This window comes from Arachis ipaensis, chromosome B04, assembly GCF_000816755.2.
Source record: "Arachis ipaensis cultivar K30076 chromosome B04, Araip1.1, whole genome shotgun sequence".
NCBI lineage: Eukaryota > Viridiplantae > Streptophyta > Magnoliopsida > Fabales > Fabaceae > Arachis > Arachis ipaensis.
The window spans coordinates 61,534,358-61,540,421 of NC_029788.2; the positions used below are offsets into that span (position 1 = coordinate 61,534,358).

Here is a 6,064-nt window from a genome sequence, read left to right on the forward strand (position 1 = left end):
GCCAGTTTATAGCCATCTATGACAACGGTTTTAAAGCGTTACTGTTGATGTCATTTTCGGCAACGGTTTTAATTTCAATTTTTTTTATTATTTAATGTCAATAAATAATCTAAACTACTTGAATAAAGTCACTAAAGAAAAATAATTGAACATTTCCATCAAATTTGACTTATAAAAATTGTTGTAAGATCCACAATCATATATTATTTGCTAATAAGAATAAAATGTGTACATTTCCTTAAGTTTCTAAAAGAAACAAGACTAATATTCTCACTTGAACATATTCCCAAATAGCTTCTTTATCTTTAATCCCCTTCCAGTTTGTGAAAATTAATGGACAAACATATGAATTCCTTGCCACTATGCCCAATTTGCTCAAGTTGTTTACAGCTTCATCAGTAGGACCGATTCTCTCTCCTTCAAATTTAGAGTAATTTCTTCGCTATCTTCCAACTATCTTGCATGAATCTTCAACCATTGTGTAGGTCCTCATGTTTTCTTCACAGTTGTCTCTATACAAAGAGAATAATTAAAATTACCATAATACATTCAAAGAGACTAAAACATTAATATTTTTAGCATTATATACCATCCCTCTTATCGATTTATATACATTTAATTGAAAAAAAACAGCTTCATCCATTTAGCCAGATGAATAAAATTTCATAATTTCACTATTGCTAATGATTTATTCCAGCCGCGTAGAGAGAGTTATTTATAGAAAAATCACAGCAATTACAACTCAATGACATAGAGAGAGAGAGTTATTTATAGCCTAGTGCACCAAGTAAAAGTCACAGACTCTCACAACTGCTATAAGAAAACTAACTATTTAACACTTGAGTCTTGATTTTCTTGTTCGGGTTTTGCTATTTAACTTGAGTCTTGATTTTATTGAAAGCCTAGCTCAAATTAATCAATTCAAGTAAATTAATCGTGCTTATTAATGAAAATAACAAAAAGCCATGTCCTCACATACAACCATTTTCATCATCATGCTCACCGAACACTCTTTTTCAACCCCCGCCCTGCCGCCCCCAAATAATAATTTAGTGAACAAAAGCAACAGCATTTCCAAATAATAATTTAGTGAACAAAAGCAACAGCATTTCCAAATAATAATTTAGTGAACAAAAGCAACAGCATTTCCAAATAATAATTTAGTGAACAAAAGCAACAGCAAAAGATTAGCAAATCCCACATTCCCATACTTTATTCTGCTCCCTAATCGCAACACCATAATCAGTTAATCACGTCTCATCTCATAATCCAAACTCTAATCACTATTCAAAGGACTGAAACAAACACAAAAGCAGAAACTCACACACCGCTTTCCTTTCTTCTTCTTAACTCCAACAAAAATGGCCAACAGCCAAACACGCCCTAACTAAACAAAAGAAAATCAGAAAAAGACCACTTACCACAGATGACAACCCACAATCAGCCAAGGCAGTGAAGCAGAAGCAGCGAGGTAGAAGCAGTGAAGCAGAATTAAATATAATACTAAGTTCTCCCTCACCTTCATAATGTTTTTCCAGTGAACAAAAAAGTTAGCAAATTAAATATAATACTAAGCCTAATGCTAATATGTTTACTAATAGAGAGAGGGGATGAGGAAAACAAAAGATAACTATTAGGATAAAATTTGTGGAAAGAAGACTAAATAAAACATCTAAACAATTCGGCTACCTGGTGTTTCTCAGAGCAGTACCGCACTTGTCTGTAACTACTGCAGAGTTTATCTCATTTCCATGTTCCACACCTATTGCAAAAAGCAGAAAAAGATTCCCATATTTTAATAAGATGTGCCTAATCAATAGAAGTACTAATACACCAATCTTAATGTGAAAACAGGTCATATATTAGTCATATACAAAGCAAAAATAATAGTAGAAATAATGCACAGTATAGCAACAATAAAAATACAATGTGAGCAGCTTGTTCAGGGTATCAAATTAAGTCTGACATTGAAATATAGCAAAAGCATAGTGCTACAAAATCAAAAAGATGGATTGCATGTACTCATGAACTCTATAACTCATGCATAACTCTAGAATGCTACTCCTCATAAGGATATAGTCACCAGTTATAATCCATCTCCATGTTTACAGTATCTTTAGGGTGGTGAAGTGTGATAATCCATCTCTATGTTTACAGGGAGTGTCATAAATCTTAATTTACATAAAAGTTGCATCACTCAATCACCTAGAATATTATCACTGAGAGAACCCATCATTTAAACTCAGAGAAGCAGTGACCAAAACAGGCAGCATTATACCAAATCAAAATTCAAATCGAAACAGAAACCAAATCAATTAAACTCCAACAACAGTGACCATGGTTGCAGCAAAATGGAGAATTCAAATTCAATGGAATCAAAAACAGAAATGAATTCAATGGAATTCAAAACAGAGATGGATTACAATAAAAGAACGAGGCAGCAGCAACAGGAAAGGCAGCCCCCTTCTCTCCGGTCTGTGATTCCGGCGACCAGAGGCACGGCGGTACGGTGTGTTCTCCAGTGACAATCGACGGCGGCAGCGGCTCCTCTTTTGGTGGCGACAAGCATGAACGGCGGCTCCTCTCCACGTCCTCGGCGACGGACCTTCGACGGCGACAGTGGAGATCAGACGTGACGGAGCTGGCAGCACAGGCGGCGTCTTTTTTCTCCCCTACGAGCTTCCTTCCTCACGCATCTCTTCTCCCTCGCGACAGCAATGACATCACGGCAGCGGCGGTGTGACGGGTTCGACGGAGGCACAGCCACGGTGACGCGACGGTGCGGCTTCGACGGTGTTCGGCTCCTTGGCTTCAGATCTGACGGTGACGTGACCTCCTTCGGCGGCGTGGTGCAGTAAAGTCACCAAGCATCCTCCTTGCATTATTATTATTTTCGGCTGCCATCTCCTCTTCCTATTCGAAAATTTCTAAAAGGTTATCTCTGGATTGTTGTAATTTAGCTTCTCTTAGTTTCCTCTTCAGAGTCCTTTCAGGTTCTAGATCTGCTTCAACAAGAATATTCTTGTCCTTGCTCCTGTTCATATGACAAAGAAGAGGGCACAGAAATAATAATAATAATAATAATAATAATAATAATAATAATAATAATAGGGATCCTTTATACCACAGTATAGAGGTCCTTGTGTGAGTAGAAGAAAAGAAGAAGAAAATCTGAACTCAGAGAGAGAGAGGGAGTTCGGATTTTTGGTGAGTGATGTGAGGAGGAGATGTTAGTGGATGAATAAATAAATAGAATAAGATGAGAGAGGGAAAATTTCGAAAATAATTTTTTTTTTTTGAAAAAGAGTTAGTGATTTCTGAAAATACTTTTTGAAAAAGGTTAGTAGTTTTTCGAAAATAGAAATCAAAAATTAAAGTAGTTAGTTAATTGAAAAGAAATTTTGAAAAAGAGGGAAGATATTTTCGAAAATTAGAGAGAGAGAGAGGGTTAGTTAGGTAATTTTGAAAAAGATAGGAAACAAACAAAGAGTTAGTTAGTTAGTTGAAACAAATTTGAAAATCAATTTTGAAAAGATAAGAAGATAGGAAGTTAGAAAAGATATTTTAAAATCAAATTTTTGAAAAATATATGATTTTGAAAAAGATAAGATAAAAAGATATTTTTGAAAAGATATGATTGAAATTAATTTTGAAAAAGCTTTGATTTTTAAAATCATAATTAATGACTTGATTCACAAGAAATCACAAGATATGATTCTAGAACTTTAAGTTTGAATCTTTCTTAATAAGTAAGTAACAAACTTGAAATTTTTGAATCAAAACATTAATTGATGATGTTATTTTCGAAAATTATGTAAAATTAAGAAAAAGATTTTTGAAAAATATTTTTGGGATTTTCGAAAATAGCTAAGAAAAAAAATGAAAAAGATTTGATTTTTGAAAAAGATTTTGCAAAAGATAAGATTTTTAAATTGAAAATTTGATTTGACTCATAAAAACAACTAGATTTTAAAAATTTTTGAAAAAGTCAAATCTAATTTTCGAAATTTTAAAAGAGAAAAAAAGGGAAGATATTTTTTTTTTATTTTTAAATTTTTAATAATGAGAGAGAAAAACATGAAAATGATGCAATGCATGAAAATTTTGGATCAAAACAATGAATGCATGCAAGAATGCTATGAATGTCAAGATGAACACCAAGAACACTTTGAATGTCAAGATGAACACCAAGAACATATTTTTGAAAAATTTTTAATGCAAGGAAAACATGCAAGACACCAAACTTAGAAATCTTTGATGCTTAGATTCTATGGATGCAAGAATGCATATGAAAAACACCATACAACACAAAACAAGAAAACATCAAGATCAACCAAGAAGATTTACCAAGAACAACTTGAAGATCATGAAGAACACCATGAATGCATGAATTTTCGAAAAATGCAAAATGAATATGCAATTGACACCAAACTTATAACATGACACATGACTCAAACAAGAAACATGAAAAATATTTTTGATTCTTATGATTTTATGATTTTTTTTGTATTTTCTTTTAATTTTTTCGAAAATCATTTTGAAAAAGAAAAATAAGGATTCCAAAATTTTTAATATGAATTCCAGGAATCTTATGCTCTTTAGTCTAAAGCTCCAATCAAAGGGTCAGGCATGGCTTAATAGCCAGCCAAGCTTTAGAATGTAACTCAGACATGACACGCCTGACATGCCCTACCCAGAAGAATTAGGCATGGCTTTGCAGCCAGCTAGGCTTCAACATGCTTCATGAAACACTAGAATTCATTCTTAAAAATTCTGAAGAAAAATATATTTTTGAAAACATTTTTTTTTTCGAAAACAAAGGAGAAATTTTTGAAAGATTTTTGAAAAATTTTTGAAAAGAAAACAAAAAGAAAATTACCTAATCTGAGCAACAAGATGAACCGTCAGTTGTCCAAACTCGAACAATCCCCGGCAACGGCGCCAAAAACTTGGTGCACGAAATTGTGATCTCAGGCAACGGTGCCAGAAACTCTATACGCACGTCTTAATAAAATTGTTTTTCATTCACAACTTCGATACAACTAACCAGCAAGTGCACTGGGTCGTCCAAGTAATAAACCTTATGTGAGTAAGGGTCGATCCCACGGAGATTGTTGGCTTGAAGCAAGCTATGGTCACCTTGTAAATCTCAGTCAGGCAGATATCAAATAGTTATGGAGTTTTCAAATATTAATAATAATTAGAAAATAAGGATAGAAACACTTATGTAATTCATTTGTGAGAATTTCAGATAAGCGTATAGAGATGCTTTCGTTCCCTTGAACCTCTACTTTCCTGCTGTCTTCATCCAATCAGTCTCACTCCTTTCCATGGCTGGCTTTATGTAAGGACATCACCGTTGTCAATGGTTACTTTTATTCCTCTCTGGAAAATGGTCCGATGCACTGTCACTGCATGGCTAATCGTCTGGAGGCATCACCCTTACCAATGGCTGCATCCCATCCTCTTGTGAAAATGGTCCAAATGCTCTGTCACAGCACGGCTAATCATCTGAGGTTCTCGATCATACTGGAATAGGATTCACCCTCCTTTTGCGTCTGTCACTACGCCCAGCACTCGCGAGTTTGAAGTTCATCACAGTCATTCAATCCCAGAGTCTTACTCGGAATACCACAGACAAGGTTTAGACTTTCCGGACTCTCATGAATGCTACCATCAATCTAGCTTACACCACGAAGATTCTGATTAAGAGATTGATGAGCGGATAATTTATACGCTTTTTGGCATTGTTTTTACTTAGTTTTTAGTATGCTTTAGTTGGTTTTTAGTATATTTTTATTAGTTTTTAATTAAAAATCACATTTCTGGACTTTACTATGAGTTTGTGTGTTTTTCTGTGATTTCAGGTATTTTCTGGCTGAAATTGAGGGAGCTAAGCAAAAATCTAATTCAGGCTGAAAAAGGACTGCTGATGCTGTTGGATTCTGACCTCTTTGCACTCAAAGTGGATTTTCTGGAGCTAAAGAACTCCGAATGGCGCGCTCTCAATTGCGTTGGAAAGTAGACATCCAGGGCTTTCCAGCAATATATAATATTCCATACT

At 34.5% G+C, this 6,064-nt stretch overlaps 1 long non-coding RNA gene across 1 annotated transcript; it reads right to left on the bottom strand.

The window, feature by feature from the left end:
• On the bottom strand, positions 1,398-1,751 carry LOC110270652. Its single transcript, XR_002360291.1, has 2 exons — positions 1,690-1,751; positions 1,398-1,519 (listed from the first exon to the last, which is right to left on the bottom strand). It is a non-coding gene; the product is annotated as an uncharacterized LOC110270652 (long non-coding RNA).